This window comes from Cebus imitator, unplaced genomic scaffold (genome assembly GCF_001604975.1).
Source record: "Cebus imitator isolate Cc_AM_T3 unplaced genomic scaffold, Cebus_imitator-1.0 Scaffold55, whole genome shotgun sequence".
NCBI classification, from domain to species: domain Eukaryota; kingdom Metazoa; phylum Chordata; class Mammalia; order Primates; family Cebidae; genus Cebus; species Cebus imitator.
The window spans coordinates 5,025,241-5,040,875 of NW_016107370.1; the positions used below are offsets into that span (position 1 = coordinate 5,025,241).

Genomic DNA, 15,635 nt, shown 5'->3' on the forward strand with positions numbered 1-15,635 from the left:
CCCCACCCACCCTCCCCTATTTCCCCCCAACTGACCCCAGTGTGTAGTGCTCCCCTCCCTGTGTCCATGTGTTCTCATTGTTCAACACCCGCCTATGAGTGCAGCTAAGTTCTATGCTAAAGCATAAAACGGGTAACCTGCACTCCAGCTCCCAATAACCCTCATTTCCATCTGAGACTTCATTAGCTCGGACTTCACTGTCCATATCTCTATTAGCATTTTGGTCACAATCACCTAACCAGCCTCTAAGAAGTTCCAAACTTTCTCTTGTTTTCCTGTCTTCTTTTGAGTCCCCCAAACTCTTCCACCCTCTGTCTGATACCCAGTTCCCAAGCCACTACCACATTTTAGGGTATCTTTATATCAATGTCCCATTCCTCAGTACCACTTTTCTGTATTAGTGTATCCTTGTGTTACTATAAAGGAATATCTGGAACCAGATGATTTAAAAAGAAAAGAGGTTTAATTGGCTCCCGCCTTTGCAGGCTATACAAGCATGGCACTGACATCTTCTAGGCTTCTGGTGACAGCCTCAGGAAGCTTACAATCATGGTGGGAGACAAAGTGGAACCAAGCACATCATGTGGCTAGAGCAGGAGCGAGAGAGAGAAGGGGGAGGTCCCAGACTCTTTTAAACAATCAGATCTTATACAACCTAATTGAGCAATAACTCACTCACCACCAGGGGGATGGTGCTAAGCCATTCATGAGTGATTCTCCCCCATGACCCCTGACCCCTGACCAGATCTCCCTTCCAACATTGGGCATCACATTTCAACATGAGATTTGGAGGGGACAAACATATAAACCATATCGGGGGGGGGGGAGCACTCTACACAGATGGAAAAGTAAGTGCCAAAGTTCTGACGCAGGAACACACGTAGCATTTTTGAGGAACACCAAGGAAACTGATGCTACTAACGTGGAGCATCAGAGATAAGGTGAGATGGTCAGAAGCGAGCCAATCCCATAGGTCCGTGTAGACTATTACTATTTGAGAAATTGAAGTTTTACTCTACATGAGATAGGAGATAACTGAAGGGTTTTGAATAAGGAGTGACATGATCTGACTTCTATTTTCAAATGTTCACTCTGGCTGCTGTGTTGAACTAAACTATAGGGGGTGGGACAAGGACAGACACAGAGAGACCCATTAGTCAGTAGGCTAGGTGATATTCCACACAAGAGATGAGGGTGCTCTGAAACACGGTTATTGTAAAGAAAATGGTAAGAAAGTGTATTCATTTCCTATAACAAATTACTGCAAACTTGGTGATGTAAAGCAATAGACATTTATTCTCGCACAGTTCTGGAGGGAAGAAGTCCAAAATCAGTATTGTTGAGCCAATATTTAGGTGTCAGCAAGGTGCATGCGTTCCAGCAGCTTAGTGGGGAATCTGTTCTTTGGCTCTTGCAGCCTCTGGTGGCTGCATCACTCTAATCTTCAAGGCCAGCATCTGCTCATCTCTGTCTCTCTCTTTCCTCCTTCTGTTCCCTTCTCTCTCCATCCTCCCCTTCTCCTCTACATCTATCAAGTCTTCCTCTGCCTCCCTTTTATAAAGACATATGTCATTGTATTTAGGTCTCACCTGTATAATCCAGGATCATCCCCTCCTCTCAATATCCTTAATCACATTTGCAAAGATGTTCCCCCTCCCTTTTAAACAGCTATATAAAATAACATTTACAGATTCCAGAGATTAGGATATGTATGTCTTTTGAAGAGCAGTTTTTCAGCTTATTATAGAAGGGATCAGATAATGAATGTTTTAAAAAGAAGAACCTGTAGGATTTTCTGAAGGATTACTCTTTGGGTGGGAGAGAAAGAAGTAAGGTAACCCCAAAGCTTTTGGTCAGTGTACTCTGTCAGAGGAAGATTCTGGAAAAGTAGGTTCAGAGAAGAAGATGAACTCAGTTTTGGAGATGCTAAGTGTGAAAATCCTATAAAACATACAAATGGTGCTTTAGTAGGGAGTTAGACTTAAGTCTGAATTTCAGAGAAGGTCAGACAGGGCCTATACAGTTGTGAATTATTGGAATAGAGGTAGAATGTAAAGCCATGAGACAAAGTGAGACTACACAGTGTGGTGATTTGAAATTTTGTTAGCTTGGCTAAACTGGAATTACATGTTCAGAATTTCTTTCCTTGTATCGTTCCAGATTAGCATTGACCAAGAAAGAACTTCGCATGAGATTGGAAGATAGAAGTGAAGCAGCCGCGAGTGTTCTTTGAGGGGTGTCTGATTAGATACTGAGGGGGAGAGACAGAGAGGGGCAGGGGCCTCCAGCCTCAGTCTTCCCCAAACTGCATCTAGCTCCTCCTGCAACAACAGCAGCCCCAGGCCCACCAGCCAGCTTGGCGGCAACAACCTTCCCTAGATGTCCATGTCTCTCCTTCCCAGTCCCACTTTTGCAGCTGGATGTGCCTTTGGAAGTGCAAGCTTGTCCACCCACCCCAGTGCTCCAGGAGGGCTGGCAGTGACTTTTCTCTGATCTCTTCAACTCCCCCTTTCAGGCTTTTCCTTCCCTACCTTCTTACACAATTGTATGAGGTCTTATTCCAATAACAAGTCCCATTCAGTAATACTCATCCTGATTCTCCTTCTCTGACTAAACCCTGACTACCTGTACCCAGGGAGCGAATCTAGATGGTGACAAGTCCAAGAACTGAATCCCCGGACACCCCAAAGTTTGGAAATGAGAGGGAAAAGGAAGAATCAAGGAAGGAAACTAAGCAGGAATGACCAATGGGCAGAAGAGCCTGAAGCTTATACAATTTTGTCATCCATCTTAAAGAAAAAGTATACAAAATTAGAATTAAATACAAATATGAATATACATTTAGAATGGGAAAAAATCACATCAAATTGCACTGTTTAAAAGCTGAAAAATAGAATAGATAATGAGAAGGTTTTATAGGTCCCACCTGGATAATCCAGGACAATCTCCTCACGTCAAGATCCTTATTTTAATCATGTCTGCAAAACTCCTCCCTGCTTTAAAAATAGCTATTTAAGGTAACGTTCACAAATTCTATAATATTTTTAATTATTTAACTGCCTGATACATGCCTACATTAGTATCTTTACATATTTGGGCTGCATACTTTTTAAATAACTCTTTATATTACAGTTGGTTTTTTACTGTTATTTTCTATAGGGGAAGTGGAAAAATAATCACTTCACCTTCTAGCATGATCGATCACAGTTTTTAAATTATTCTTAGCTTGAATGCATAAAATCAGTGTCTTCATACACAAACTTCCTTGGTGTCTATAGACCCTGACAGAATTTAAACAATCCTAATTAAAACAACCTGATTCAAAAATAAGCAAAGGACTTAAATTGACATGTATTAGTCTGTTTCATGCTGCTGAAAAAGACATACCTGAGACTGGGAAGAAAAAGAGGTTTAATTGGACTTACAGTTCCACATGGCTGGGGAGGCCTCAGAATCACGGTGGGAGGCAAAAGGTACAATGGCAAGAGAAAATGAGGAAGAAGCAAAAGCTGAAACCCCTGATAAACCCATCAGATTTTGAGACTTATTCTCTATGGTGAGAACAGTACAGGAAAGACCAGCCTGCATGATTCAATTGTCTTCCGTTGGGTCTGTACCATAACATGGGGGAATTCCAGGAGATACAGTTCAAGTTGAGCTTTGGGTGGGGACACAGCTAAACCATATTGTTCCTCCCCTGGCCCCTCCAAATCTCCTGTCCTCACATTGCAAAACCAGTCATGCCTTCCTAACAGTCCCCCAAAGTTTTAACTCATTTTAGCATTAACCCAAAAATTCATTGTCCGAAGTCTCATCTGGAGACAAGCAAGTCCTTTCCACCTATGAGCCTGTAAAATCAAAAGCAAGCTAGTTACTTCCTAGATACAATAGAGGTACAGGTATTGAGTAAATACAGCCATTCCAAATGGGAGAGATTGTCCAAAACAAATGGGTTACAGGGCCCATGCATGTCTAAAATCCAGCAGGGCAGTCAAATTTTAAAGCTCCAAAATGATCTCCTTTGACTCCAGTTCTCACATACAGGTTGTGCTGATGATGCAAAAGGTAAGTTCCCATGGTCTTGGGCAGCTCTCCCCCTGTGGCTTTGCAGGATACAGCTTCCCTCCCAGCTGCTTTCATGCGCTGGCATTGGGTGTCTGTTGTTTTTCCAGGTGCACAGTGTAAGCTGTTGGTGGATCTACCATTTTGGGGTCTGAAGGATAGTGGCCCTCTTCCCACAGCTCTACTAGGCAGTGACCCAGTAGGGACTTTGCATGGGTGCTTCATCCCCACATTTCGCTTCTTCAGTGCCCTAAAAGAGGTTCTCCATGAGGGCCCCACCCTTGCAGCAAACTATTGCCTGGGCATCCAGTCATGTCCATACACCTTCTGAAATCTAGGCAGAGGTTCCCAAACCTCAATTCTTGATTTCTGTGCACCTGCAGGCTCATCACAATGTGTAAACTGCCAAGGCTTTGGGCTTCTGAAGCCACAGCCCAAACAGTATGTTGGGCCCTTTCAGCCACAGCTGGAGTGGCTGAAACACAGGACACCAAGTCCCTAAGTTGCACACAGCACAGGGAACCTGGGCCTGGCCCATGAAACCATTTTTTCCTCCTGGGCCTCCAGGCCTATGATGGAAGGGGTTGCCATTGAAGGTCTCTGACATGACCTGGAGACATTTTTCCCATGGTCTTGGGGATTAACATTAGGCTCCTCACTACTTTTGCAAATTTCTGCAACTGGCTTGAGTTTCTCCCCAGAAAATGGGTTTTTCTTTTCTATCACATAGCGAGGCTGCAAATGTCCCAAACTTTTATGCTCTTCTTCCCTTATAAAACAGAATGCCTTTAACAGCACCCAAGTCACCTCTCGAATGCTTTACTGCTTAGAAATTTCATCTGTCAGATACCCTAAATCATCTCTCTCAAGTTCAGAGTTCTACAAATCTCTAGGGCAGGAGCAAAATGCTGCCAGTCTGTTTGCTAAAGCATCACAAGGGTCACTTTTGCTCCAGTTCCCAAAAAGTTCCTCATCTCCATCTGAGACCACTTTAGCCTGGATCTTATTGTCCACATCACTATCAGCATTTTGATCAAAGCCATTCAACAAGTCTCTATGAGGTTCCACACTTTCCCACATTTTCCTGACTTCTTCTGAGCCCTCCAAACTGTTTCAATCTCTGCTTGTTACCCAGTTCCAAAGCTGCTTCCACATTTTTGGTATCTTTTCAGCAATATCAAGCTCTACTGGTACCAATCTACAGTATTAGTTTGTTTTCATGCTGCTGATAAAGACATACCCAAAACTGGGAAGAAAAAGAGGTGTAATTGGACTTACAGTTCCACATGGATTGGGCGGGAGGCAAAGGGCACTTCTTACATGGTGGTGGCAGAGAAAATGAGGAAGACGTCAAAGTAAAACTCCTGATAAAACCATCAGATCTCATAAGACTTATTTACTATCACAAGAATAGCACAGAAAAGACAGGCCCCCATTATTCAACTACCTTCCCCTGGGTCCCTCCCACAACATGAGGGAATTCTGGGAGATACAATTCAAGTTGAGATTTGGGTGGGGACACAGCCAAACTATATTAAGACATGTCTCTAAAGAAGATATATGAATAACTCATGTGCACATGAGAAGATGCTCAATATTACTAATTATTAGGGAAATGCAAATCAAACCACAATGAGACACCACTCATCCCCATTAGGGTGGCTATTATTTTTTTAAAAACTCATAAAATAACAAGTATTGGCAAGGGTGTAAGAAATTGAAACTCTTGTGCTTTGTTGGTGGAAATGTAAAATGGTATAGCCAATGTGAAAAACAGTATGGCAGTTCCTCAAAAAATTAAAAATAGAATTACTATATGATCCAGCAATTCCACTTCAGAGTATATACCCCAAGGAACTGAAAGCATGATCTCAGGAGATATTTGCACACCCATATTCTTTACAATAGCTAAAATGTAGAAGCAAGATAAGCAAAATGTGGCATATGTTTACAATGGAATATTATTCAGCCTTTAAAAGAAAAGAAATTCTGACATATGCTATATGGATAAAACTTGGAGACATTATGCTAAGTGAAAATAAGCCAGTCACAGAAAAACAAAAACTGAGTGACTTATATGAGGTACTTAGAGCCATCAAAATCATAGAGACAAAAAGTAGAATGGTGGTTGCCAGGGATTTGGGGGAAGGGAGAATAGGGAGTTATTGTTTAATGGGTATGGAATTTCCATTTTACAAGATGAAAGAGCTATGGAGTTAAGATAAAGAGGTTATGGTGGTGATGGTTGCATAACATTATGAATTTACTTATTTATTTTTTATTCCTTTTAAATGATTTTTAAAATGCTTTTGTAGAGACGAGAGTCTCACTATGTTGCCCGCCCAGGCTAGTCTTGAACTCCTGGACTCAAGTGATCCTGCCACCTCAGCCTTCCAAATTGCTGGGATTACAGGCATGAGTCACTGCACCTGGCCCCTGACTATATTTAATACCACGGAACTACATATCTAAAAATGGTTGAGACGGTAGATTTTATGTTCTGTATATTTCATCACAATTTTAAAAATCAGACAGAAGTATATAGTACTTATTTAATTGTATTCCTTTTTATTCCTGAGAGGGAACTTCTACTCTGATAAAGAATTGAATTTTACAAAAAGAACTTATAATTGTACACATCGGATGCTGAGAAAAATTGTCCACAACTACTTTTCAAAACTTGTTTCTCTTTCACTCTCACACACTTCCAGTGCTGCACACTGTACCTCACATTGATAGTAGGTTTTCATTTCTGCCCTACCACCGTTGCCTCAATTCCAGTTTAGCCAGTACCCTGGGAAGTAGGAGAACTCCTCCAAGCACTCCTACTCCAGAGGCATAGAAAGAACTCAGCCACCCACAGGAGAAACTACAAACCACATAAATACATCCCACTAAACCCAAACTAAACACATCTCCAACTCAACGTACCATTAATTCAATCTCCAAAATACTTATAGTCACTCCAATATTCCAATACCATCTCACACAAGGGAAAATTTTTAAGTTTCTAATATGGAAACTTTCGAATTATACAAAAGTAGACAGAATAGTTAGTACATTCCCAGGAACCCTTTCAACAGTTTCAACAATGGTAGATTCATGGCAGTCTTGTTTCCACTGTACTCCACCCACTTTCTCCCTTCCTCTGCAGCTTTACAGCAATTTCTAGATATTACCGTATTTTTATCTATCAGTATTTTAGTATGTATTTCTAAAATACAAGAATTCTTTAAAAATAATGATGCCCTAAATATACTTCAGCAAACGTTAATAATAACGTCCTATAATAATAATAATATCCAAATTTCTAACAATCTCATGAAATGCCATACTTTTATTTTTATAGTTAGTTTGAATCAGAATTTAAAGTTGTGATTAATTGATATGTCCCCAGTTTTTAAAAAAATCCATAGATTTCTTATCTCTTTTGTAATTAATTTGTTTAAGGAATCAGGTTGTTTTTTTCTGTAGAGTTTCCCACAGTCCATATTTTTCTAATCAAATCCTTATGTGTCATGTGTTTTTTGTGTTCTCTGCCCACTGAATTTCCTCTAAATTGGTCATTGGATTTAGAAGCTTGGTAAGATTCTGGTTTGACATTTTTGGCAAAGTTGGGTGCACTTACTGTCTGGCTTGTCTCTGTTTGATGTTAGTGGATGTTGATGATCAATGTGGCCTTAGGTTGACATCCCAAAATAGACCCAGAGACAAGGATCACTGTGAAGGTGACCATGTAGCACCTCAGGAGACCAGGAAGGTGGTGCAGGAAGCAGAACAGGCAGGAGAGGATGCCCAGCAGGAGCATGATCTCAGGCAAAATCCCAGAGGGCAGTTTCTTCCTGATCCAGAGGGAAACTCGGTTGTGTAGGTTACGCTTCAGAACTGCACTGACTCAAGGAAAGGGATCTAGGTTTTCACACACCTACGCTTTTCAGTAATTACTCAAGAGTTTCTGCAGAGGTGGGCACTGTCCAGGCACTAGCAGCTCTGCGTATGTCTGGAGCAGGTGCACAAAACAGTAATGAGAGATCAGAGGGGATTGGAGTGGAAGCTCTACTGCATCTGCATATGAGGGGAAGTTTGACCAATTATGTTAAAATATCTTATTTTGCAAATACTACAAAACACTATGAGCATGTAAATATATTCCTAGATGGGCCTTAGAAGGCGCCCATAACAGTGAGGGGCCCTGATACTTAAGCATTTTTTTTTTTACTGGAAATCAAGATACTTAAGCTTTTTTAGCTTCAAGATAAATCCATCTCTGTTGTGAGGAAGAAAGAAAAAGAGATTGTGGTGTTCTGGAAGATAGGAAGAGAGTGTGTTTGAAAAAGAGAGTGATGATGTGTTTTAAGCTCCTGTGACTCATCAGATCTGTTGGTCTTACTACCTTTGCATCGTCTCTTACCTACTTCATGTCTTCACATTCCCCACTGTCCAGCTTAGAGTCCGTGATCCAGAACCATAAGCAGTCTCAACTCCTTTGCCTCTGTTGATGGATCAGGAAGGTGAAGACCTTTGGATCTGGCTATTTGGAGATTATTAAAGATCTTCACAAAAGTAGTAAAGGTGAGGTATTAAGAACAAAAGCCTAATCAAAGTGACTTCATATAAAATTGTAGGAGGAGAGAGACTGGAGAGAAGTAGAGATGTCCCTCAGTATCCATGGGGGGTTGGTTCTAGGACCTTCTTCAGATGTCAAAATCTGTAGCTACTCAAGTCCTGATATAAAATGATTTGGTATCTATAAACAACCTACATATATCTATAATATACTTTAAATTATCTCTAGAGTATTTATAATACCTAATACAATGTGAATGCTAGAAAATACTTGTTATATGATATTTTTTTATTCATGCTGTTTTTTTGATGTTTTATTAAAAAAAATTTTTTAGAGTCAGAGTCTTGTTCTTTCACCCAGGCTAGAAAGCAGTGGCACAATCATAGCTTACCGCAGCCTCAAACTCCTGCACTCATGTGGTCCTCCCATCTTGGCCTCCCAAAGTGTTGGGATTACAGGTGTGAGCCACTACACTCAATCTGGTTTTTGTTGTTGTTGTTTTCTGTTAAAATATTTCTGATTCTCAGTCGGTTGAATCTGCAAATGCAGAAACCTTGGGTACAGAGGCCAACTGTATAGCACACTTTTTCATGGAGTTTTGCTGAAATGAATGTCAAATTAATAAACTGATTGCTAGACAGGAATGTGGAGCTAAACGTTTATCGGAAGATGGGGAAAATAACATATCTGTATGCTGAAGGGAATGATCCTATAGAAAGGGATACAGAGGGGAGAATGACTAGATATTTACACCTGCTTAAGTGAGAGCAGACAGAACCTACCAGACAAGTGGAAGGGTTGACCTGAGATAGGAACATTGAAAGTTCATCCCCAACAACAGGAAAAAAGCCAGATGGAGGTGAGTAGGTGATAGATTTGGGAGTGAGAGCAGAAGAAAGTTAAATAATGTCTTCACCTGAGAGTGTAGAGAAGGAGGTATAAGAGGCTTGAGGAAAGAGAAAACATGTGTCTAGGAGAGCCAGGTAGTGAATTGACCAGGGAAATGTGGCAGGATTTCCATGCAGCTCTTGGGCCCACGTGAAGCTGTGAGTTATGAATGCGGAGTGAGGCCAACCAGCGTGGTTGAGTGTTGTTCTTGAGTCATAATCGGCCATGGGTTGTAGTAGTGAATTCGTGGAGAAGGGGCTAGCCAAAGTTGAAGTTTTTCTAGGCAGGTTTTTCTAGGAGACAGAGGCAAAGGAGATGAGAGTGCTTGCAGTTCTGGGTCATGGACTCTAAGCTGGATAATGGGGGGTGTGAAAACATGAAGTATATAAGGGACAGTAAAAAGGCAGCAAGCCCAAGAGATCTGACAAGTTGTGAGATTACGAGGCTTCCAGGGAGGGTGTGCTGGAAGGTGACCCGTGAGTCGTTCACTTGAGATGGTGCAGAGGGCAGAGTTAACGGTGACAACGAAGTCTAAGGTTTGGCCACAGGAGTGCATGGCTGAAAGAGGGTGGAGAACACATTATTGACACAGAGAAGAAACCAGGCTCATCAATATGGCTATTGTAATTGTTGAATCACAAATTTAATATCTTGTGGCCAATTACTGAGGAAGTTCATTTCTATAGTATTCATGTTCCTCCCATCTTGCACAACTATCAAAAAGACAGTGGTTTCTCAGTTAGTTTGAGCCAAAGCAGATCTTATGGGATACTTTGTGAACAGAGTTTGGTCAATCAATGCAAATAGAACAACATGGCAGGACACCAAGGCCTGGTACCAGGCAACTTGTGTCCTTTACATTATCCCTTTTGGAAATGAATGCCCTCAAGCTGTATAAACTTTAGTTTTGTCATTTACTTAAAATATTACCACCTATAAATAATAGTACCACCTATAAATACTGAGAAATGTTCAGAATTTCATGGAACGAATTCATCCATCTGGTGCTGAGCTTTTCTCTACAGAAAGCCAAAGTCCTGGTGGTCATCTACTGGTATTTGTGCCCATTGACTGGCTCCCCTTTCCTGTAACTATGGATGAACTCTGTGTGCTCCTAACTAAGATCAGAACGTGCTGAGAACAAAGCCATTTATGACAAGAGGGAGCTACCAAGGGCCCTGGTTCTATCCATCTTCTAACAGACAAACCTCTAGGTCATTTAGACTCACCCGTCTCTCACCAAGTCCTAGCTTTTGTCAAATTCTGACTGTTTTCCTGTCATATTTTTCAACTCTGCCTCATGTCTCTTCCTGTACTTTTTTGAAGCCAGGGTTCTTCCAAAGAAACAAAATATGTGATTAAAACAAACATCTAGACAGATTCTAAGAAGGATAAGCCAAATCTCAAACAACCAGAGCCTAGAGAGGAAGCAGTGAAGGAAGAATGACGAGCTTTGCTTTGGATGGTGGGAGTATCAAGTGCTAAGGATGGGAAGGTTGAGCTGGTGCATGGATGGATATGACCTCAGTTTGAGATTTTTTTCTTTGTTAGTTTTGGGTTTTTTTGCACCAAGATCATCTCACTGCCAGCATATTCCAAATCACACTGTCAGGGGAAGGGAAAATCTCGGGGAACCAAGATTCCCTGCTCTGTCCATAACCACAGCTCACATCATGATCTTACTGCAACTTTCTTCTTTATGGCACCTCCTACTGGCATCCATAGCAGTTATAGCTGTGTTAGTTTGAAATGCTGCAGCCAAGATGTCTCTTTGCCCATTCTCTGTCAGACTCTGACTTAATTTCTTTGGGATAGGACCTTACCAAACACTTCCAGGTCCTTATGGAGAACCCTGGGATAACTGTGCTTCCCTTGAGTACATCCAAATTCCTCTGCTTACCTCAGAAACCAAGCGCCCAGCATCCCTCCTCCATCTCAGGACATTTCTCTAGAGCTCACCTTCTTGCAAGGAACTGATTACTCATCCCTACTCCCCAATAGAGAGTCATCATTCATAAATCTCAAACTCATGGGGAAGTCTTCTGCCCGCAGACTGAACGATGACATTTATTTCCAAGTACCTATCTCTATGACATTCTTGTTTGCTGCCCAACCAAAGTGCTTTCCCCTTTCCTTGCATGGCTCTCTCCCTGTGGGCATTTGGCTGCCCCAAAGGGCAGCAAGAAGTGGCTTTGCTGCTTCACACTCCAGAAGATGGAGGACCCAATCTATGAAGTCAATCCTAATGTGAGTCTGAGGTTAAGTACGGAGATGACCCTAACATCCAGAAACAGAATTTTTACCCAAAAATTTGTTTTTGAGGTACAATGAGCCACTGGATGGGTCACAAAGACCCAGCAGGACTAAAAACAGCTGTCTGTTGCTGTCTACCTAAAGTACAGTTTTCAATGCACATTTGGAAATTGTGACAATATATAATTTTTCTCTGAATTTTTTTTCTTGTAACAGTACCATTCTTATAGTAAAATTATTATAGAAAAATGGAAAAACATAAAAAAGTTTACAAAAGAAAATGAAGCTACCTTTAATCTCACTAAACAGAAATAATTGCTGTTATTATTTTAGTGTATTGTCTGCCTGTGCATTTCTGCCTATGTGGAATATATTACTGAGGTTAATTTATATACACATAATACAAACTGTTTACTATTATAAATAATTTCAATTATTTTTGTGAGTTACACTGTGTCCCTGAGAATCCTAAAGAATAGTGTTATGCTTCACTGTTTATATAAGAATATAAATTCTTATATCTAACAAAAAAATCAATGAACTATTACCTGACTACTCCTACAGAAAAATTACAGCAGATTCTGAGAGCAACAAAGCTGAGCACTCATCTACTCTCTGCCACTTAGCAACTCTATGATCTCGGTCAAGTTTCTTAAATCTTCTGTACCTCAGTTTCCTTTTATTTAACATGAGGATAATAACATACCTCCTTTAAAGAGTTGATGTGGCAGTTAAAGGAGAAATGGCAAATAAAGTGTGTAGATTCGTGTGTGGCATGCAGTAAGTAGTAAATAAAGGTTATTAGCATCATTATCATCTTTGTGTTACTGCAAGGCTTCTTTAAAAATGAGTGAGTGGATTTATAATAAAGCACCGATCCTATAATACAACTTATATAAAGGTTGATAAGAGTTGAGGCTGAACAGCAAATTATTCAGGGTTTTAATGAACTGGGAACCAAACAGCAAAAATTTCCCATGAACAGCAAATTATTCAGGGTTTTAATGAACTGGGAACCAAACAGCAAAAATTTCCCAAAGGCCATATAGTGTAATGGTCAAAAGCATGAGTTTTGGATGAAAACAAAGGTTTGTTCTCCCAATTCTTAATAGTAAAAATTCAAATGTATTTAGTCAACATAAAGGGCTAGGCATTATTCTCGGAGCTTTGCTTATATTAGCTCACTTCATCTTTGCAATATCCCTAAGATATAAGTACTATCACTAGTGGGGAAAAAGCAACAGGGAAGTTAAGAAATTTATAGCAGACAACAAGGCTAGTAAAAGGCAGAGCTAGGATTTGAACTCAGATGACCTTATTCTATTTTTAATTATTGTTATGTTGTTGTACATTTGAAAAAGTTATTTAATATCAGTGAGTCTCTCATTAGATTGTAGTCTTTTTCTTATGGATTTGACAGAATTATTTGTATATTCTTGATAGAAGCCCTTTGCTAATTATATGTATTGTGAATATCTTACACTTCAGCTCACTTTTTGACTATATTAATGGGTCTTTTGGTGAACGAAGTATTTTATTTTAAGGTAAGAGCACACATCAATATTTTCCTATACAACTGGTATATTTTGTGCCTAGATTATCCTGTAGAAACACGCATCTTTTCTTTTTAAAGGTGTGCACTTTTATTCAACTGGTCTCAAGTCAGTGTACATGTAAGCCCTGGCGGCCTCCACCCACGCCCAGGGAAACCAAAAGCCTTCATATGTCTCAAGTTGAGGGACAAAAAAGGGGTAGCCACAGAGGCTAAAATCTTTCAAAATAAAACAAAATAAAAGAACAATGTACAATCAAGTCCTCAGCCACACTGTAGAACTCTGGGGGATGCTTGCTCCCACCGACTGCTGTCACCTTCAAACGGTTTTTAAATCCTGAGTCAAGCCAAAAAACAAAATAAAACAAAAAAACAAATAAATCCATGCCAATCTCATCTTGTTTTCTATGCAAGTTAGCTTTTGTCAGGAAAGGGTGTAACTCAAGTCACATCTGCCTAGAGGCATTTGCGGTGGACAGTGGAGGGACTGGACTCGTCGTACTCCTGCTTGCTGATCCATATCTGCTGGAAGGTGGACACTGAGGCCAGGATGGAGCCGCCGATCCACACGGAGTACTTGTGCTTGGGAGGGGCAATGATCTTGATCTTCATTGTGCTGGGCACAGGGGTGGTGATCTCCTTCTGCATCCTGTCGGTAATGCCAGAGTACATGGTGGTGCCACCAGACAGTACTGTGTTGGCGTACAGGTCTTTACAGATGTCCATGTCACACTTTATGATGGAGTTGAAGGTAGTTTCATAGATGCCACAAGATTCCATACCCAGGAAGGAAGGCTAGAAGAGTGCCTCGGGGCAGCAGAACTGCTCGTTGCTGATGGTGATGACCTGGCCGTCGGGCAGCTCATAGCTCTTCTCAAGGGAGGAGCTGGAAACCGCCATGGCCATCTCCTTCCTGAAGTCCAGGGCAATGTAGCACAGCTTCTCCTTGATGTCACACATGATTTCCAACTCAGCTGTGGTGGTGAAGCTGTAGCTGCACCCGGTGAGGATCTTCACAAGGTAGTCAGTCAGGTCCTGGCCAGCCAGGTCTAGACGCAGAATGGTGTGGGGGAGGGCAAACCCCTCGTAGATGGGCACAGTGTGGGTGACCCCATCACCAGAGTCCATCACAATGCCAGTGGTATAGCCAGAGGCATATAGGGACAGCATGGCCTGGATGGCCACATACATGGTTGGCGTATTGAAGGTCTCAAACATGATCTGGGTCACCTTCTCATGGTTGGCCTTGGGGTTCAGGGGGGCCTCAATCAGCAGCACAGGATGCTCCTCAGGAGCCACACGCAGCTTGTTATAGAAAGTGTGGTGCCATATATTCTCCATGTCGTCCCAGTTGGTGACAATGCCATGCTCGATGGGGTACTTCAGGGTCAGGATGCCTCTCTTGCTCTGGGTCTCATCACACACATAGGAGTCCTTCTGACTTATTCCCACCATCACGCCTTGGTGCCTAGGGCACCCCATAATGGAGAGGAAGACGGTCTGGGGAGCATCATACCCAGCCTTGCACATGCCGGAGCTGTTGCTGACAATGAGTGAGACAATATGATAATCCATGGTGAGCTGGTGGTGGGTATGGATGGGCAGTGGAGCAACAAGGGTGTGGCTCTGTGCTTGTGGGGCAGATGCAGTCTTGGCTGAAATATGTATCTTGATCCCTACCTCATACCATATTAAAAACTAAATTCCAAGTAAATTGTGATGTTGGTACAAGGTAAACCATCACAGGCTGGGCATGTTGGCTCCTGCCTGTAATCCCAGCACTTTGGGAGGCCAAGGCAGGCAGATCACTTGAGATCAGGAGTTCGAGACCAGCCTGGCCAGCATGGTTAAACACCATCTCTACTAAAAATACAAAAATTAGTTGGGAGTGGTGGTATACACCTGTAATCCCAGTTAGGAAGCTGAGGCGGGAACAATCACTTGAACCCAGGAGGTGGAGGTTTCAGTGAGCCAAGATCATGTCATTGCACTCCAGCCTAGGTGGCCGAGCAAGACTACATCTCAAAACAACAACAAAACCATCACAATAATTGTGATTTAAGAATACGTTTTACAAGCTTTGTTCACCTTCAGGTTGTCTTCACTATTGTTGAGTCTTTGCATTTTCACATAAAGTTTAGAATCAGTTTACCAATTTCCACAAAATTATCTATCAGGATTTTGATTAGAATTGCATTGAACCAACAAATTAATTTGGAAAGAATTACAATTTTACAATATTGTATCTTACAATATTAGCGCTCCCAATCTATGAACACGGTGAATCCTTCCATTTTTAAAAGATATTCTTTA

At 41.4% G+C, this 15,635-nt stretch overlaps 1 pseudogene; it reads right to left on the minus strand.

Moving 5' to 3' along the window:
* Positions 1-1,485: 1,485 nt before the first annotated feature.
* On the minus strand, positions 1,486-14,897 carry LOC108304589 (annotated as a pseudogene).
* Positions 14,898-15,635: the final 738 nt, after the last annotated feature.